General features: G+C 42.1%; 1 protein-coding gene across 19 annotated transcripts in view; it reads left to right on the forward strand.

Annotated features, from left to right (window-relative positions):
• Positions 1–21,413, forward strand: part of NFIB (nuclear factor I B) — a 302,316-nt gene that overhangs the window by 111,553 nt on the left and 169,350 nt on the right. The gene's annotated exons all lie outside the window — the stretch shown is intronic.

Genomic DNA, 21,413 nt, shown 5'->3' on the forward strand with positions numbered 1-21,413 from the left:
TCTAACGGTGTCAGTCCAATCAACTCCTTAGACAAGATGCATCTTATTCCCTTTGCATTTGAAATACGATGTGTGCCACACAGTTGCACTCTGAATAATTTTATAATTTTTAGAATGCTGCCTAACTTTTTTTTTTTCAAAAATGGGAAGCGTGATATGATGGTGAACACACAGATAGGGAGTTGCGGCCCACACTAGATCACTTGTGCCATGCACACATATCTGCAAGCATGCACCGTTAGTATTTTATGCCTACATCTAAGAAAAACAACAACAAATTGGTCCCAAATACCGGTAAATGTGACAAGGCATTTCAGGGATGACCTGGCCCTTTCGAGATCTGCATTTGCAGAAAGTTCAAGGCACTCCCTCTACTATGAATATGGGCACGCACGTGCGGATTTCTTAATTCGGAGGAGGGACTAGACAATACTGATTGTTGGACAGTAATACAATACTGCAAATTTTGAAAAATTCACATTTTTTAATGTTAGCAAGCTTGCATGGTCTGAGTACAATCCTATGCTCATTCCATGTACTTAAAGACAGTGGGGCTAAACAGACATAACTGTAAGTGGGTGAAGGTTTTAAGGCTTCATTAGGCAAGTCAGGCTGTCATCTTTAGTGGCTTGAAAGCTATAATACGAAGAAACAATTTGCATAATTGTGTTTTGAAAGGAAGAAGTCTGTTTATACGGAATGGCTTAGATCCAGAGATGTCTTGCATGAGTGGAATAGTACTTCTGCTTGTGCAGGGTGTAGCCCCATTTAATTCTTCTCATGTTCCAATCCTGCTGTAGACCCCTGGGCCCCTTTCCATGCTTTTCTAGAGGGGTACAGCGGGGTTTAGCGGAAAAGCCCATTGCAGAGGTTGAATTCTACTTAGTCTTCTCTGGATCCAGCCTGATGCACTTTTTTGTGTGAGGACAGTAAGAATTTTGATGGCTAGCAGAAACGGCACACGTACTAAGAAGTAAATCTAACTGAATTCAGTGGAGCTTACTTTTGAGAAGATATGCACTGTTAACACTATAATCCGAAAATATCTCTTAGTTAGTAAGCACTACCTGACATAATGGGACTTATTTTAGAGCAGGCATAGGCAAACTCCGGCCATCCAGAAGTTTAGGACTACAATTCCCATCATCCCTAGTTAACAGGAGCTGTGGTCAGGGATGATGGGAATTGTAGTCCCAAACATCTGGAGGGCTGGAGCTTGCTTATGCCTGTTTTAGAGTAAACTTGCTTAGGATTGTGGCCATATTTTAACTGAGTTCTTACTTTGGGTGTTGGGATTAATGGCAGATCTCCACCTAATTCTGCCAACCCTCCACATGATTTTGTTGCATATTAAGACATTACACAGAATTGAATTGAAATAATTGCATTTTAATTATTATTTAAGTAAGTGGGAGGGAGGAATGTTGGAGGTATAGCACTGATATCTGACATTTAGTCTGTTCTTTTGAAGTTTAGTAATAAAACTTTTTTTTTTTAATGTAGTATGTGAGGCATTAAATTTAATTGATTCATGCCTGGGAGAAAAACAGTTCAATAAAAGTTACCGAAAGTAATCTCAATAATTGAGAGGCATTTTTGCCAACAAATATATTTTAATATATGATAAATTACCAAGCTATATCTATCAGATCGATCTTCTGTTCAAACATTACGGCACAGAAACCTGTAGTTAACTAGTTCGTAACTAGGTAAAAAGAAGTCATATTTGGGTCAAATTCTTCTTAAATGCAATTGGGGAGGTGAGATCCCTGCTCAGTTCTTTTGAGATGAAAAAGTGTGAAAACCATTCTTAGTCAGGGCAACTTGCATTTCATCATGTTGACATCTGCAGTTTCTGGATGGATTACCTTAGATTTGTTATGCCATGTTAAAAGCCTTGTTTTACGAGGCCAGTCTCAGTTCCTGGCCTCAGTGTCAGGAACCCTGCTATGTGATGCAACATGTCGCGTTAGGTTTAATTGACCAAAGCTGATTTGTTAAAACAATTCATTTGAGCAAGTAACTTATGCCCAGACCAAATTGCTACCTGAATCTTTTGACCTTGACTTGTCTGGGTCACGAAATGGCTACGAACTCCTTGACCTTTCCGTTTGTGTGGAAGTGTCGCTATTTCTTCTGCTTCTTTTATGGTAATAGCTGACAAGAAGACTTCAGCCCTGACTTCACACCCCAGTGGGCTTCAAGGCAGCCTCTGGTATTGCTATGTCTTCTATTTGATGCGGTCTGGCTGCAGCCTTTAAGTTTGCTTTTGTCTGCTGACAATGATGGGGACAAATTGGCAGCCCTTGTTTGTGCAGAAGGGATAGGAAAAGGACATTCTTCCTACTGGAGGGATGTGGCCGTCGCTTTGTCCCCCCCAGCCTACAATCTGGCACAATTTTAAGATGTGCATTTTTGTGTCTGGGAGGGAAGCAGTTAGGTGTTTTGATTTCTCTTTTGTGTACGTTATAATAATCATCTGTGTTTAATAACTGCGCAGTGAAATATGGTCAGAAACAAGTCAAATCTTCAGAAAGATTCCATCTTTCAAAGGCTTCCGCTTCCTTTAATATGCAAGTGTTTGCATCACTTCAAGTTTAGTAGGCAAATGAATTTGGGATTAGTGTATAAGGTGATTATCAAATACAGAGCTAGTAATTAGAGCTTCATGGGGCATTGGCTTGGGAAAAAATGACGGAACGCTTTAAAAATGATATCTGAACTTAGTTGTGGTGATACCAGTTAAGGTAGCATCAAATGGGGAAGTTTAGGTCATGAATATTCTTACACAATTTCAAACAAACTTGAATTTTCTTATATTGGATTTCATATTAGTGACCACCATTAATATATTTCAGCCCTTGTTTGAAATCTATAGAAAGTTGTAGGCAGTATTTATTTTCCTGCCTTTGGAAAGACTTCAGCTGTTTACCTGTCCTTTCAACCATCAAAGTCCTGCTCAAATAGCTGGTTTTTGGCATGCTGTGGCAGATGCATGCATCTTCTTCTTTGCCATTCTAAGGAACTCCCAACAAAGACCTTGAGACTCGGTGAAAAGCAGAGAATCCACATAAGTGGTGCTGCATCAGGGGTGCATCTTAACCCTTTGGAGGCGATGTGCTAGCAGTGGGTGTGGCCACCACATGCTGTCACACGGCCAGGACACACGCAGCCTTCGAAATCCACCAGGAGCTAATGCACATTGCGCACCTGGCTATCAGCCACTCGCGACCAAGTTAAGATACCCGGGGGCCAGGATGCCACCTGATGTCTCCACCATCTGGAGATGCCTGGGGGTCCTCGGATCTTGACTGTTTTCACACAGCAGCAACACATCCTGTTATATTTTATTTGTGCAATCAGAATGAATTTCAGGGATCAAAAAGTCGCATTTGAGCCACCTGGCCCCAAAATGGCAACTGGGCATTCTTGTTTTGGCGACTGTAACCCTGGTTTAAGGAGCCGTTTGGTGCCTAACTTATATATCTGAGTTTCTAAAACTGGACACACACAGAGCTCTACGCTCACTGCAGTTCTCTGCCTATTGTTTACTTTTGGCAGATTACCTCTGTCAAAATCTGTCTGGCGTTGAGAGTGGGGCAGGAAAAAAATGATCATGGGGCCCAATGAGGCCCCTGCACTAGGGGTTAGTCGCCCTTCTGCTACAGGTTGAATCTGTTTAACGGGTTGGAGAATCTGTTTATGCTCTTGGCAGAAGGGTTTACGTGGAGACTGTATTGTTAAATTATTATTTACTACATTCAGTCAAACGTGCCTGTCCCTTCCCTTGGCCCGTGACAATAAAGATGATCTTGTTGCCGCCATTGCAGTCTAAATGCACAAGCCATGTGCCTTTTATTTTGCATTGCATGTGAAGATCCCAAGACCTCCCCCAATAAATAAAGACACAATTGACACAGAATTTAGTTCTTGGAATAATTTTGGCCACAACTTTACTGATTACAGATTGTGAGTGGTTTGCTTAGGCATTGGTTCCTGACTAGCTGCACTGACCTCAGCAGGGCAGCACTGACACCTGGACTCCGGCAGACGTCAGTAAGGGAAAACATCCTGGGGGAGCATTGGACCAGGCTCAGACTCAAGCTCACCCCAAATGCTCCCAGGGGCTCTGGTGTGGCCCTAACCCCTGGAAGCGGATCGGACAAAAGCAAGGCGAGCCCCTGGATTCCTTTAACGGAGTACCCTAGCATTGGAGGGGCAGGCACAGCCTATCCATATCCCCTCCACCACCATTGAACCAATTCCTACCCACCAAACCTTACAAAGTTGTGACAATTTGTTACACGGCAGGTGAAACCCAAGTAGCACCAGCCAGTCAGCCAAATGGGAAAATTCCTACCGGGCCCCTGCCCCAAAAGCAGACGACCCACAACTACATAGCAAGCTTATAAAGAACCCTAAATATAGGGAGTGTGGGCAGGTGATCCGATGCACGGGGCGAAAAAGAGGAAGCTCAACACAACTTTGTCAATGCATGAAAACGATCCCGTTGGCCAGATTTACCCCAGCAACTGAGGGACCACCAGTCGGGTTGTTGTGGCTATCCAGTCGCTCCCATCCACAACAGCAGTGAGGTCAGTCTTGTGGATCTCACCGTATCACGTGCTTTCTGGGAGGAGGACACAATTTAATGTTGTAGCAGCTTTTAAACAGGATGAGAGAGGGAGAGAAATGGATCTGCAGTCTGAAATGGTTGACACGGCAGCTGGGTATTTGTACCCTTAAGTGCAAAGTGAAGAAACCCAAATTGCCAAGGTGGCTCCCTTATCTGCATTCAGACCCTAGTGTGAGGTTAGCGGGGCACTTTTACCTCCTCCCACAACTTACGGCCGCATTTTAGAAAGGTCCCTGCATGTTTTGCAATTTGTGCTGGGAAAATCTCCCATAGAAGGGACAACCTGGCAGCGCTCAGCCAGTTGGCACCGTCAGTGAGCTACTCTTGCAAAGGAACAATTTCAAACTCACTTTAAGCTCCTGAATTGTTCCTTTTGTAGCCGCAGGTGGGCATGGCTTAGGGAACAAACCTTTTGGGCCAACTCACGGCCTGTGCTGGGCTTGGCAGGTGCCTTCTGTGCCAGCTTTTAAATGCCTGATGAAAACTTTTCTGCCAGGTGTACACAGGCAATTAAGAACACGTGTTTCCAATGTTTAATAGGTGTCCATTTCTAACTTTATTATATGATTTTTATTGTACTGGTTTATGTTTCCTTTCCTTAAACCGCTTTTATTTTTATTTATTTTTAAAAATGACAGAGTGGCATATAAATACTTCTCATGAATAAATATTTTTATAAACCTCCTGCAGGCTGGAGATTTCCCACCCCTGATTTAAGAGTTCAGATATGTAACTTACACATTGTACTGTTTGTCACTAATCTTGGTTCTCTTTAAGAATTATTTAGTATTACCTCAGCTGCTGCCCTCCTAGGCAGGCTGTGGTTTGCACTGGGCAGAAGAGGGGGCTGTATCCTGAACCACTTGAGCATCTGATTGAGCTCTGTGCTACTAACAGATTACAACTGAGATATATACGTGCTTGACTGCTTGTTTCAGTCTTTTGCTTTATAACAGAAGTACTTAACTACTTTGGACCCCTTTCCTGTTTGCCAGTCTTCTGAGGGTAATTGCTGAAGAGCAGAGGCAGTACTTTGTTTGTTTGTTTGTTTTAAAAGTATAAGATGCTTAATACTTTGAAAACCTCTAAGCAGTGTACATTCTGAAAAACAAACAGTATATCATTAAAACAAAAACAGAACCTAAAACCAATAAAACAGTAGGATAAAAACAGTGGTACCTCAGAACTTGAACGGCTCCCTTCTTGAACATTTTGGCTCCCAAATGCCAAAAACCCAGAAGTGCTTCGGTTTTCGACCATTCCTGGAACACAAACGTCCGACATGGCTTCTGCTCTGCAAAATTCTAGCTGTTGGCCAATCGGAAGCTGCGCCTCGGAACTCGAACGTTTTGGAAGTTGAACAGTCTTCATGGAATGGATTACGTTCGATTTCCAAGGTACCACTGTATAAGCGTATGAAAGCAAATAACACTGAAATTCAGAGGAGTCAAACACATAAAACAGTGTCCCGCATTGTGTGTCAGATGAAGCCTGGTCAAAAAGACACATCTTCATATGGCATCTTAGCCCGATGCCGAACTGATGATTGCTACTCCACGTGCAATAAATTAAATTAAATTAAATTAAATTTTAAAAAATGCCCATTTTGGGGTCACTGTCCTATGATTTTCTGTAGAGTACAGTGCAATGAGTAGAATTTGCCCAGATGATCTAAGTGATCCTTGAGGGGCAGGCAGTCTTTCAGGTAACATGGTCCTGAGTTGTTCAGGACTTTCTTTGTTAACAAGACCTTGAACATGCCCAGTAGCTGACAGGCAGCCCACTATAGCACTGAGCTGGGAGGAGATCATACCCTCCGACATTTCTCTGATGAAAACAGGGAGGTCCTATTCCATAATAATAATAATAATAATATTTATAACCTTCCCTTCCAACTGGGTTGCCCCAACCACTCTGGGTTGCTTCCAACATGTATAGAAACATAACAAAGCATTAAACCTTAAAAATCTTCCCTATACAGAGCTGCCTTCGGATGTCTTCTAAAGGTTGTATAGTTACTTCTCTTCTTGGCTTGGGGGTTGCATAGCTCCACACCCTCTATCATTTCTCTGATAAAAACAGGGACATTCTAAGGAAAAGCGGGACATTCTGGGATCACGTCTGAAACCAGGACGGCTTCTGTAAATCCGGGACTGTCCATGGAAAATAAGGGACACCTGGAGGGTCTGGATCTCTTCTTAATTCCCCCCACTATGATAGGGAGATAAAGCACTCTGCCTGCCCTTTGGAGAGTGATTTCTGGAGAGTAAAGAGAGCACTTTAGCTTTCCATCACAACAGTGTGCATGGAGAGCTATCTCTGAGGAGAGTTATTCCCCCCCATTGCATATTGGGAGAGTCACCGCTCCCCACAGCCCTGTGCAAAACCCTCTTCTTCCTTTGCAAAGTGGGTGGGAAGAAGAATGTTTGCAAGAGGAAGAGACAATTTTACTGATTTTTCCAGAGACTGGTGGTCACTTTAAGATGCTGGCCAGGCCTGATTTTGCCCACAGGCTCACCCCCTTGCTTTTGCAAACCCTTAAAGCTAGGAAAGTGAGAATACCTACCCAGGGAACCCCAACCCCCAGTTTATACAGTTTGCTATTTAAGCGCTTGCCTGAGAGCAGTTGACGCTTGCTCCAGGCTAGTGGCAAACTGCAAGCCTGCAATAAAAGAGTCGTTGAGTGATGAAGGTGTCTTGTATGCCTGGTGGAATTAGTTATTGGCACTATTCCTAAGCGATCCATGCAGAGATGACTGGGCAACTCAATGCCCAGAGATAGGGAGTCTAGTTTCTCTGGTTGCCCTCCCAGCCCTTGATTGCTTTTTAATAGCATTGTGAAACCTGTGGTGGGCTGCTTTGCCCCGTCTAATGGCTCTGATCTTATGAGATAGCTAGTGAACATTGGAGGGTAGGACGTCCCTATTTTCATTGGAGAAATGTTGGAGGGTATGGAGTTATCCGGCCCCCGAGCCACCTGCAGGCAGCCCTGTATGGGCTTTCTAGCTTTTTGAACTGCTACAAATATTTAACTTTCATAAAATAGTTGCTAAATTCTCTGAGTGGCTGGGGCAATGCAGTTAGATGGACGGGGTATAGATAGTAAAAAATATGATGATGATGATGATTGAATAGGATGTCACTATTTTCATCAGAGAAATGCCGTGCTGGTCCCGATTCTGGAGATCATGCAATATTGATTCCCCTCCCCACCCCATATGCAATGATGCTGTATACCAGGAAAATATGCAAGGCATATACACACCACACTTTCTGTCTTGCACACACACAAACAGCATATGTATACACAGAAAGGTGTTTCAAAAGAAGTTTGCCTTCTGAAGGCTGTTTGAAGCTCTACTGGGCATGCCTAAACTAGTTATTGCATCATGCCCCATAGCTAGAAATCCCAGGTAAAGGATACATTTGGTTATTGCACTTCACAATTTGATAGACTTTTAGTAAGCAGCTGTGAAACTTCTTACAGCTTTAGGATCTGGGTGTTGTACTTTGCTGTTGGGCTTTGCTAACAGGAATTCGTCCCCCCCCCCCCCGTCTTCTCCAGCAAATAAATTAATAATAAGAATTGGAAGTGAAACAAAAGCCTCTAATTAGGAACTTGAACCGTGGGGGCTTGGGCCATTTGGCTTCTTTCTCCTCTAACTCCCCCCTTTTAATTCTTTCCTCCAAAAAATGTTTTGGGATTCTTAATAAGCTAATGTGTGAAAGCTCAAAAAAAGATATAAGTAATAAATACACCCACATGTTGCAACGGGACCTTCTTTCCGTTCCTTTCACTGCTTTATCAGAACTGCTTCTGTCCAGTTAGTTGCAGCCAAAGAGTTAATGTGAAAAATTATGCCATTGTTTTCTTGGTAGTTAAAGAGTAACTTGCACGGTTCAGAAAACAGAATTTGAATAGTTATTTGGCTTCCTGGATGAAGCCACAACTTTTAAAATAATTTGTATAATTTCCTCGCTCCCCCCCCCCCATCAGAAACAAGTTTTAATCCTGCAATCTGATTGGTATATTTTTGTGATTAAAGTATACATTATAGAAATATTTAGGGAAAGTATATAAATTAATTACAGTGTTACCTCAGGTTACATACGCTTGTACCAGAATTGTTATCATGGTAACCAAAGGATGCAACTTAGTCTTTGTGCATCCTATTGATTCTTAATTGTTCTTAGGCTTTCAGCTGAAATCATGAATAAAGGATGCAAATGTAACATTATTACAAATTTGAACTATGTAGCTTAAGTAGCATTTCTGCAGAATACTCACATCTCATATCTATTACCATATACAATTATTTGTAAGTGATGGTTAACCTAGATTCTTTTTTTTCCTTTTTACATGATCTATAGTTATGCCTAAACAATTTTTTGCTCTATTTATAGACACTACATAAAGGGGAAAGCTGCTTATAGTAATATGAGGATCACTGGTCTCTCAGTAATTAAATAGACTTGTTATACTGCATTAATCCTTTTTGGAACATTTGGAATGACTTCTTAGCACAAACAGGCACGGTATTAGGGCCTTCAATTAATCTCTCTTTCTCCTTCAACATTTGTCTAATACAAAACAGGAACCTGGGAAGCCATACTTGGAGATCAGATCAAAATTTAAACTGCCACACAGAGCTATTGACTACTATGAGTTGCAGAATGGGCAGGGGAACGTTCAGGTTATGGTAAACAACTAAGTGCGGGAGTGTGAAAACCTTATCTATCAGTTGTTTACCAGATTGCGTTAGGAGAATAGGTTCAACAGCAGTCTTATGGTTCCAAGTGCACCAACGACTGAGGACGTTGGTGGAAGATAGTTGGATTCTTAAGGACTCTTAGCATCAAAATGCTGTCAATTTAAACTACAAAACACAGCAACTCCAAGATGCACTCCCCAACACCATTGACTTCCTCCAATCGTTTGAGCAGTTTGCCAAGGACACCCCTATTATTAGCTATGCAGGTCAGATAGGCAAGCAGAGCTGCGAGAGACAATGGTGTCTGAAGGAGGGGTTTAGATTTATTAGGCACCAGGGAAATATTTTGGAATGCGCCAAGCTTGTATGAAAGGGATGGGCTCTACTTAAACCAAAATGGAACCAGCCTCATGGCACTAAATATCAAAAAGCTCACACAGCAATTTTTAGAGAGGCTTATTGGTGTGGGGGGAAGGCTGGGGAGTATCTGTCTCGGGGCTGGAGCAACTCTCTGTGTGAAAAGGCTGCAATGTTTGGGGCTTTCTTAGTTTCTTTTTTCAAAAAAAGCTATTGACAGGGAGACATGGTAGAAGTTTATATAATTATGCATAGGGTGAAGGCAGTGGAAAGATAATCCACCTTTCCTCATGGAATACTGCCAATTTAGGGTCATCCAATGGTACTGATTTTCAGGAGAGTCAGTATAAACAAAAGAAGTTGTGGGTTATATCTTCATGCAACACAATTTATGCAATTCACTGATACAAAGCGGGGTGGTGACTATTAGATAAGATGTCTCTCAAAAAGGATTAGAGAAATTCCTTCAGAATTTATCAATTCATGTGTATCAATGGCTACCACTCATGGTTTTCTTTATCGTACTTACAGTAACCAAGTTCTTAAGACAGCTTATAAGAAGAAATAAAGCAATTTAAAGTTCAGTAACAACAAGAAGGAGCCTTCAGTGTGGGGTTTCTCAAGGTTCATCTCCCATGTTGCTTAACATCTACAGTGGTGCCTCGCAAGACGAAATTAATCCGTTCCGTGAGGCTCTTCGTATAGCGGTTTTTTCGTCTTGCGAAGCAAGCCCATTGACAGTTTAGCGGATTAGCGCTATTAGCGGTTTAGCAGCTTTTAGCGATCAGCTGTTAAGTGGCTTATCAGTGGATCAGCTGATGAGCGGCTTAGCGGCTTAGGAAAAGGGGGGGGGAAAAGGGGAAAAAACCCGCAGGAACTCGCAAGACATTTTCGTCTTGCGAAGCAAGCCCATAGGGAAATTCGTTTTGCGAAGCGCCTCCAAAACGGAAAACCCTTTCGTCTAGCGGGTTTTCCGTCTTGCGAGGCGTTCGTCTTGCGGGGCACCACTGTACATGAAAAGGCTGAGTAGGGTTGTCCAGAGTTTTGGAGTATGTTGTCAGCAATCAGCTTTACCTCTGCAAGTGTGGCAGTGGAAGTGCTGGACCAATGTCTTGCCTTGGTAATGGACTGGATGAGAGCCAACAAATTGAAGCTCAGTCTCAGTGGGAGGTTGCCTGCTCTTGGTGGGGTTACACTCCCTCTCTAGGAACAGATAATGCACAGCTTGAGGGCACTTTTGGATCATTGCTGTGGCTTCAGGGGTGCAGAGCACCTTACAGCCTTAGCTGGTGACCCAGCTCTACCCCTATCTGGACAGGGATAGCCTAAGTTCTGTTGTCTATGCTCCGGTAATTTCTAGGCTGAATTACTGCAATGAGTTATACATAGCAACGCCTCTGAAGATAGTTCAGAAGCTTTAGCTGCTGCAGAATTTGCAGGCAAGTTGCTCACTGGGTCAAGATGGTTGGAGTACAGTGGTACCTCAGGTTAAGAACTTAATTCGTTCTGGAGGTCTGTTTTTAATCTGAAACTGCTCTTAACCTGAAGCACCACTTTAGCTAATGGGGCCTCCCACTGCTGCCGCGCTGCTGCTGCACGATTTCATCCTGAAGCAAAGTTCTTAACCCGAGGTATTATTTCTGGGTTAGCGGAGTCTGTAACCTGAAGCGTCTGTAACCCAAGGTACCACTGTATATTACACCGGTCTGGGACCAATGAGTGTCCCCCAATGAGCTTCATGGGTGGAGCAGGAATTTGAACCTGGATCTCCCTGATGCTAGCCTGACACTCTCAGTCACAACATTACACTGGACATTGGGTCGCTTCTAGCAAGCTGTATTATTCACAGTGATGCTGGAACTGATCTGTGATGTCATTATTCCCTGTTGCATGCACAAGACACACCCTGAAGGACAGAAGGATACCCTCAACAGTGGAAAAAAGACACTGTGGTGAACCCACTGATTGGTCAGTAGATGACATGCTTCAAAAATCCTTGTGGACAGGCATTGGCATCACTTTATATCACAAATGCACCCAACCCTTAAAATATCTGCTCTTTTCACTCATTTACAGCTAGGAGATGAAGGAGGGGCAATACAGAATAGCAGTACTTCCCTTGGAATGACCCCTGTTTGAGGAACACACAGACCATTCCCTTGAATAAAGCAAAACCCAGCTAAGGTGAAGGAGCCTTTTGCAAGAAAAAGCTTTTTGCCAGGCAGGAAAAGGGAGGAAACGTCGAGGGAAGCCATAATTGCACACTCACAAGACCAAGCTCCATCAGCTTATTCCATAGACTGACATGGGTTTGGGAAACAGGAAATGCAAGTTGAGTTAAACAATAGTTAGCCTCTGAAACACATAGTTCAGAGGCTCAGTAGGGAATGAATGAGGAAGTATTCTGCCTTCTAGATGCTTGCCCAGTGCCCTCCTCTCTGCCTCCCCGCCCCCTGTTGTGAGTAGAGAGCCTAATCACTTGCAGTGGAGCTGTGCTTCTCAATTGTTGGTTCTTCTGCATGTGCCTAGGCTACAATCTTGCAAAGCAAAAGAGATAATGAGTTTTAGCAGTCGCTAATTGTTTTAATGGCGTGCCTGACATTCACCAACAGTGTCCCTGCATGTGGGGTTCACAATGCAGGCTTCCCTTTCTGCAGAGCACATATTTACCCTCTGTTCAAGACCTGCTACTACTAGTTTGGGACAGAGGAAGGATTAGTTAGCAAGCAGCTTGTACACATTGCATGGGGTCACGGGAGACATTTGCATCAGACATATTTCGAGGCACGGGTTTCCCCTTCCTTGGCATATCTGTGTTGGAAGTTTTGTCCCTGCATCTTCAGTTGCAGGAGTGAAGTTGAGGATCCTGCTGGATGTGTGGAGTCCTGAGATGCGTGATCTGTATGGTTTGAAGAATTTGCAACTTTTCCTGAAAGTGAGCAAGTAGCTAGTGGCAAGAATCGGGATTTGTCATGGCTCCATCCCCCCACTCCCCTGAATATGTTGCTGGTGTGGTGCAAACACATTCCTCGTTTGACTGACCAGGGACGATTTAGTATGAGTTTTACATGAGCGTGAAAGGAAATGAACTTTAATCTGGTGGGTATAATGAGAGTTCAAGCATTTTACATTTAAAATCCTCTTCTTTCTTTATTCGTACTCTCCTTGGTGTCGACAGATATCCTTAAAACCAAGTTGTGACCATGTAATTGTTTTGGATCTTGTTTTAGACATTGGCAGCATGTGCGTCTTCCCCCTAATCAGTTGTAATGCTGTTCTGTTTGGAACAGTTTGATACTATTTTTTTTTTTATATATAATTTTCATTTATATACGCTACAAGAATTATTTTACCAAGTTTTAACATTTTCAATTTCGACTCTCTTCCCCCCTTTTTTTGTCCTTTCCTGCATACTCCAAATTGCCTTAACTTATTCTTTTAATTGCCTATTCTCATATATATATATATAATATATACATTTAAAACTACAGGTTTCTTATAGTAATCCTGCCAGTGTCTTGATCTGTTTACAGCTTGTTTGTAAATACTCAGTAAACCTCCTCCTTTTCTTTCTAAATGTTTGATACTATTTTAGGCCATGTTCCTGGGACCAGTCAGCACAGCCAGAAGCAACGCTGTAAGGGAATTGACTTGGATCATGCAAATGAGACTACTGAATAGTAATAGTTATGGGCAATATTTTGGAAAACACCAATTTAGTGACAGTTTTATTGCTGCAAATGTATGTATGAAGTCCCTTGATTTCATTGTAATGCACTGGAAACAGATGTCAAAGTGTCCCAAACTGAATTTAATAGTTAATCTACATATCACAAAGAAACTACAAACAAACCATTTAGAATTTGGTTGTTTAATCCTGTTAGAGGCTCTGAAAAGACACCCCGTAGAGTAAAACCATTTTATACTCCTCTTGGCTTTTTTTTTATGAGAGCAGGACAAGATGCTCATGATAAATAGTAATTTAATTTGTAAGCATTTTGAATTCAGACAGTGCAGCAGTTTCCCATTCATTGCTTCACTGAAGTCAAGCCTCAGGGCTGAATCTTTTATTTTTCAAAAAGAATATTGGACAGGAACTGGAGAGGGCAGATTTAGGGTTAGGATATCATATCTCAGGACAAGGGTTGGGCTTGATCATTCACTAGAGTCTTGTTCTATGGCATGGCTCAAGCATCACATTAAACCATAGCTATAGCTCAGAGAAGCTATGGTTTAATGTGAATGTCCAGGGTGCTTGTTCATGCTGTTGAAAAGTTGTTGCTCTTTTCCTGCCACTGCTGAAGCATGAAGAAGCAAGCCATTACGTCCAAATCTGGTTTTGTGGTTTATTTCCCTCAAACAAACTGTAAGCATCAAGCCTAGAACAAACCTTGATTTGTCACCGCCAGTTTGTTGTTGAAAGGTGAAAAAAGCTTCCCCTCTATTCTCCTTTTCCTGCATATATTGTATTTTAAGCATCTACCCAGTGTTAGAAACTGAGATATGAAAGTTAGGAGCTAAATGGCACCTTAAACCTAGGTTATGGGCACAACAACGGAATGTCTAGGCACACTTTTAAATAGCAAGAATACAAAGCTTAAAAATGAATGAACTGCAGCTAAAATCTTACATCTGAGGACTGCCAAAAAACCAAGGCCGTTCTCCCCCGTGCCCAGCCCCCTATTATTCTTAAGAGGGTCCCTTCTCCAGTCTTCAAAGAGTGGCTGGAAGTGTGGAGGCAGAAAAAGCTCCTCATTTTCTTCCACTCTGCAGTTTTAATCTGAAATCTTAGGCCCAGAACTGTGCCCAAAGCTCAGAAACAGCTTGCACAAATGAAAGCCCCTATTGCAAAACACTCCTAGAACAATGGGAATTTCGAATGCTGCATCTACTACCTCTGCAGCCAGTTTTCATTTTGTGGGGAAAATAAGACTGTATTCTAGTCATCCCTGTTGGTCCTTCCTATTGGTTAGGCTCTGTTATAGAGGACCTATAAGGCTGAGGGATTTTTAATAGGTGATTTGGAGAGAAGTCTCATTTCAATGGTTTCTTTAAGAAACGAACAAGTGTGTTATTGCCGGTTCCACAAATCTTGGCTTGACTTTGTAGCCGGATATTATTTGTGGAAGCAGCGTCATCTGTGTGTACCAAAGAACTTGGAGTGGAGAGGAAGGTTATTTTGCTTCATGCTGATTTGGCAGAAGGCTAGAACAGCAAGCTTATGCAAAAGCAGTGTGCAAAACAGAATGCCCCGGCCCCAGCCTGGTGGGTGCACAGAACCTGAGGGAGGGGTGCAGTCTTGTTTCACCTTGTGCAGAGTTCTGAATAAAACAAAAACAAAAAACACCCTGCTCGAGTCTTTTTCATCACCTTCCTCTTGTGTTCTGGGATATCTGAACTGCTTTCCTTTCCACTGGATTCCTATTTATAATTTCTAGGCAAGGCCAAATACAGTGGTACCTCAGGTTAAGAACTTAATTCGTTCTGGAGGTCCATTCTTAACCTGAAACAGTTCTTAACCTGAAGCACCATTTTAGCTAATGGGGCCTACTGTTGCCACTGTGCTGCCACCACGGGATGACTGTTCTCATCCTCAGGTAAAGTTCTTAACCCAAGGTACTATTTCTGGGTTAGTGGAGTCTGTAACCTGAAGCGTCTGTAACCTGAAGCGTTTGTAACCCGAGGTACCATTGTACGGGCATCTTTCACCCTGTATATGGCTCCTTTTTCTTTCTTATGCAATACAACCCCAGGCTTGGCCCAAATGCTTAGAAAGCACAAAAATACTGTTGCATGGGAAGACCCCCAAGACCTCCCAAATAAAGACATAGTTGACACCAATATTAGTTTAAGGTTATTGGCATAATTTTGGTCACAGCTTTATTGATTACAGAATATGAGTGGTTTGCTTAGGCATTGGTTCGACTAGCTACACCTGACCTCAGCAGGGCAGCTTTGACAACTGGAAACCCACAGAAGTCAGTAAGGGTAAACATCCTGGGGGAGCATTGGTCCAATCACAGATGCAACCTCACCCCAAAATGCTCCCATGTGCTCTGGCGTGGCCCTAACCCCTGGAAGGGGATTGGACAAAAGCATGGCGAGCACCTGGGTTCCTTTAACAGAATACCCTATGCACAGTGGGAGGGGCAGGTGTGACAACCTCCCCTCACCACTCCTTGAACCAATGCCTAACCACCAAACCTTACAAAGTTGTGACGATTTGCTACGTGGCAGGTGAAACCCAAGTGGCACCAGCCAATCAGCCAAATGGGAAAATTCCTACTGGGCCCCTGCCCCAAAAGCAGCATAGCAAGGTCAAAGCAAGACATTAAATATAGGGAGGGTGGGCGGGTGATCCAATGCACGAGGTGCTAAGAGGAAGCTCGACGCAACGTGCAGTGGTATAAATAGGTCCCCCAGCTGCCAATTCTCTCAACCACATTTACCCCAGCAACTGAGGGACCACCAATCGGGTTGTTGTGGCTATCCAAACGCTCCCACCCACCAACAGTGAGGTCATTCTTGGTGATCTCACCGCAACACATGCTCTCCATGATGAGGACACGATTAATCAGAAAGGTGTGTGTGGGGGGGGGGGGAAACACATGCAAAATTGTCAAACCAAAAGCAAGGTAAATCGCAAATCTCTTTTATCCAAAGTGGAGTGCGAAATGAATCTAAGCTCCCCTGAGATTTGATTGCATTCCTCAGGAGAATGCATCTCAGAGGACCTGTTTTTAGTGTCGCATCTCATGTGACTAGTATTATTAGTACCAAATATTGTCAGCGCTGCAATAAGTACTAACTGGCTTTCTAAAAGTGTTCCTATGCATTTGTTTCAACTGTAATTTGAATGCAAAGCTTGTATGGACCTAGGGTGACTTCAGAATTCATCTCTAGAGACCATCTCATGTTGACTCAGAAATACTATGAGCAACATGGCCTTAACAATCCTGGGGTGCAACAATGAAGAGAGGGAGAAAGAGATAGATGGACATCACTCATTATTAAGAAGAATCTCCAGTCCTACTGCTGCAGCTGAGGTTACTGGCAGTGTTCAGGAAGCAAAAACATCCAAACCCAAAATTACAAATCTAGTGCCAAGTGCTTAAATTGCTCTGCCTTTTGAAAAGAATATTTCTTGGACCACAGTTCTTCGCATCCTTTAACACGAATGTTTAGTCTGACTCTGTAGATCTAATGGAAAAGGCCCGTTCTCCAAAGCAGTTGACTCACCAGCCATTGCCCACTTTCCATTCAATCAACAGTCATTGTTTGCTCCTCATCCGCAGGGGGCTAAGTGAATTTGAGCCACGCCTCCTGACCTGATTGGCTACCATAGTAGCTTGGAGGAACTAGCCAAGAGGATAAATTTGGAGCCAGCTAGCAAAGGACCCGACTTGCACAGCAGGCTCTTCTTATGCTCTTAAGACTCTAAGAGCCGATATACAATGTTTGATTAATTAGCAGCATAATGTAGTTGTTTCTTAGACAATTTGATACATTTGTAGAAGTTCCAGATTGCACTATTTAATTATTTTACAGAATTATATATACTGCTTAAAATAGAATCTCAAAATGGTACGTCCCCTACAATATACAATCAATAAAAGCTCAGCATATACTATTATTAATATAATAATAATAATAATAATAATAATAATAATAATAATAATAATAATGAGGCTCTGCAATGCAACATGCCCTGCTCCTGTCAACCACAGAGTGGACATTGGGAATGTAAGGCGACACCACCAAGATTGCCTCCAACAATGACCAGAGTTACTGGGTTGGAACATAAGGGTCAAGGTGATGCCTGAGTTAAACTGGACCCAAGGTTTTCAGGACTTTGTATACCAACAGATCCTTAAATTTGGTCTGGCAGCCAGTACCGCACCTTCAGCCAAGGTTCTAGATGCTGTCAGTAGGCTGTTCCAGCCAGTAGTCCAGCAACAGCATTCTAAAGCAGAGGCAGCTTTTGGGCTAACCTTAAAATAGCCCAACGTAGAGTGCATTGCAGAAATCTAGCCTTGATGTTACCAGTTCCTAAACCAACATGGCAAAGTTATCCTAAACCAAAAGCAACAAAGCTGATAAAAGTTGCTCCTAGCCCCTGGTTTCACCTGAGCTTCCAGTGGAAAAGATGGATCCAGGAGCACCCCCCAGATTTGTTCCTTTTAGAGCAGTGTTTTCCAAACTTAGGTCTCCATCTGTTTTGGGACTATACTTCCCATCATCCTTGACCACCAGTCCCGGTAACTGGGGATGATGGGCGTTGTAGTCCAAAACCAGATGGAGACCCAAGTTTGGGAGACACTGCTTTCAAGGGAGTGCAGCCTAATCCAGAACAGGTAACTCACCTGTTTCCAGATATAGGAAGCACAGAATGTCTGTCTTGACAGGATTTGAAGGCCAACTTGCTGCTGAGGTTCTGTGGCTCTTGTTATTGTTGATGACAGCTGACTTTAACAATTGTGTGTTCACATAAGAAGCTGCCTAGGTCCAGACAAGACCATATTTTCTGGAATTGTTAGTGGCTCTTGAGCGACTCGGGCAAAAATCTTTTCAGCCTTTTCACCTGAAATTTAAGCTTCAGATTTGTCCATTCAAAACGTGTTCCGTACTCCTTTTGGTTTTGTTGCTAATGGATTGAAGTGGTTACACGCAGGTAAGCACATAATTTTGCCTGAAGTAACTGAACATTTAAAAGTTATTGTGACATACCATTTCAAAAATATTTTTCCAGAACTCCACATAATAATTACTTTTTAATTTTTAAAAAATGCATCTTTGGACCATGGAAATCAACATAAGCCTTTTGTTAATCTTCCTAGCTGTGCTATTCAAGCTGTTATAATTCCATGTTCATAAATAACCCTTCCATATATCTTCATGCAGCAACACCACTATAATTAGAAAGTCTATAATAGAAAGTTACTTTATATTCTGGAAGATGTTTTCAGTGATAATTTCATAAACCAGTATTTGTGTTTTAATTCCTGCTGGAGCTCTGAAATCATTACATCAAATATAGTAGATATGTGTAAATATCTTTAACTCATATATTTAAAGCCTTGGACTTTATGCCTGTTAATACTAGAAATAGTAATAATTGGGCCATTTTTAGGGTTTCCTGCTCTCAGTTTTTTCCCCAGGCAGTGGTAACACCACATCCATTTTCAGTAATAGCATTTAGCAGCTGGTATTTAATAAAAATTAAATATTAGTAGCAGCTCAAAAAGCTAGAAAGCCCACATTTAGGGTTGGCCCTGCCCATGCCATCTGTACCAACTATTTGAGAAGCAGTGAATGGCAGTTGGTTTCATAAATGAAACATGTCCCAGGATATTGTTACATGCCTAGAATAGAGGTCTTGGTGGCTAGATAGACATTTGTTTGTTTTAATATGAAGAATTACTGGCCTTTAAGAGCAGTCTGGCCTTTAACTGTGCCCCAGTTGAAATTGGCCGGCCTACTTGGAATTGGCACCCATTCTCTAAAACCATGCTCACCCTAAGCTGATTCCATGCTGATAATCTATGCAACCTGTTTTTCAGGAAACTAATGCATGGTCAGTTACATGGGTTGAAGCCAGGTAAAGTTACCTATTGGCTAGCTTCACAGTTTTTTCCTGCATCATGGTTTTTGCATAGTGTATTCATGCATGCACGCACACACACACACAATTCGTGATATATTGCCAGCTCAAAAACTACCAAACCGATATCGCAATATGGACTTCAGACTGGCTTTGGATGATATATCAATATATCGCCAAGCCCTAGAGGTGTCTCAGAGTGTCAAAATGACCAACTGAACACCCTTTACCCTTTACCCATGTTGGAATTATATGATTAGATGCATAGCTTGGTGGAAGCTTCTTTGAATGTCTTTGATAAGTAAGAAACTATTTTGCAGATAAGTCCAGAATAGGTAACAATAAAAACCGACCTTTGATTCTGTATGTATTTTTAAAGTAAAAAACTAACAGCTTTAATCCTCTTGATGCTTACGTAATAGTAAGCTTTTGCATAAAATGGAACTTTCCCCCAACAAGTGAGCCTAAACAGGAATTAAAAAGTGTGTGTGTGTTTAGGAAGAGTGGAATCCCCTTGGTCACAGCCGCAATTGACCTGGTATGCCTGTAGCTGTATCCAAGTTTTCCCTCCTCATTATGTTTGTTGCATCTTTTACCTATAATGTCAAAACACAATTATTGAGATTGGGTATGCTTACTAATAGCAGTTTATCTTTGCCTGCCTTGCAGACAGTTTAAAAGCCAACGACTATAATTATATCCATGTTTTTTAACGTAGTAGTGAGCTAAGAAAAAAGAAGTTGTCGTAAGCAGTCGGTGCTGTATATTCAGTCAGAATTACAGGGCAGAATTCTCCCAATGCATTCTTTTGGTTTTGCAATGATTGTAACTTAAATTTGGTTTTGAGGATTTTACTACTGCCTGTTGTGTTTATATGACCACATAAAGAGCAGTTAAGTCCTGTCATTCTGGACTGCTTTCCCTTTCTATATTGATGTATGTATGTTTGAATCTTTACCCTCTCATTCCTAACCATGTGATTCAGCAAAGACATGAAATGCAGATTTTGGGCTGGCTGCAGCCCTCAAACTACTCCTGAGTAGACTTCCATAGGATTGCACTGTATGCTATGAACACCTATAGCTGAAGACTTTTTTTGTCTGTGTATGTTTTTATGCAATGAAAGGAGATAACATTGTGTTATCTAGCACTGTGGTAGTGTCATCACTGGGATGAAAATATTATTTTGTGAGACGGAGATGCATTTAAAAGTATAATGGAAATTACTATTCTGCCGCTCTAGCCAAACATTCATTGCAAACAAACAGTGAAAGAAATAATTTAAATGCTTTGTGAAGTTTTGCATATGGTGGGATACCTTTTTGGCAAATCTTCAGTGTTTAATCCACTAAAAAACTGTTAGCGGACCAATACCTTGGGGGGGGGGGGAATCACTGATGAAGGAAGGAGTTGTGCAAAACACAAACAAAAGAGATGAATAATGAATTAGAATAATATGAACTACTGAGTAGGAGTGAAGGCAAAATATCCAGGTTGCTAAATGAATTAATTTATAGTACACAGGCTGTTTAAAATGAAATCTGTGGATGCAGTATTGGCCGGAATCCAAGGTACTGTGTGTAGCATTCTGCAAGTACACAGTGATGTAGCATAGGTTGCCAGTGCCCGGGGCCATGCGGAGCAGTGGGAGGGAAACGGACAGAGTATGCATGTGCATTCAACTGCCTAATGGCATCCACATCACCCAGGAGATTGCAGTTGCTGAGGTGAGAGAAGGAGAGTTGTTCCGTTGTTTGGAGAGGTCACTTCCGGTTTTGCATCGAGAAGCCGTTCTCAATGGAGGCCAGAGACTGAAGTGCACAACTGTATTGAGGCAGTACTGGGGTGTTGAAATTCTTAAGATGTGAAGAGCATAAAGGGCTTGAATTCTAAATCCCACAGAATCAGTACTGTCCTCACTGTAGAACCTGTTTTGCATTCTTGCTGAATTCATTGTCATGCTAGTGAGGAAAACAAATTCAACTCTCAATAAGACAATTATTTTCTTTAACACATGCCCTGGAATTGAGTAATGGTCATTCTGTTCTGTGTTCTAAAAGAATGCCCAGATTTACCACATGTACCTTTTTAGCAGCGCCATGACAAA

Source organism: Podarcis cretensis (assembly GCF_951804945.1).
Source record: "Podarcis cretensis genome assembly, chromosome: 17".
Classification (NCBI taxonomy): Eukaryota; Metazoa; Chordata; class Lepidosauria; order Squamata; family Lacertidae; genus Podarcis; species Podarcis cretensis.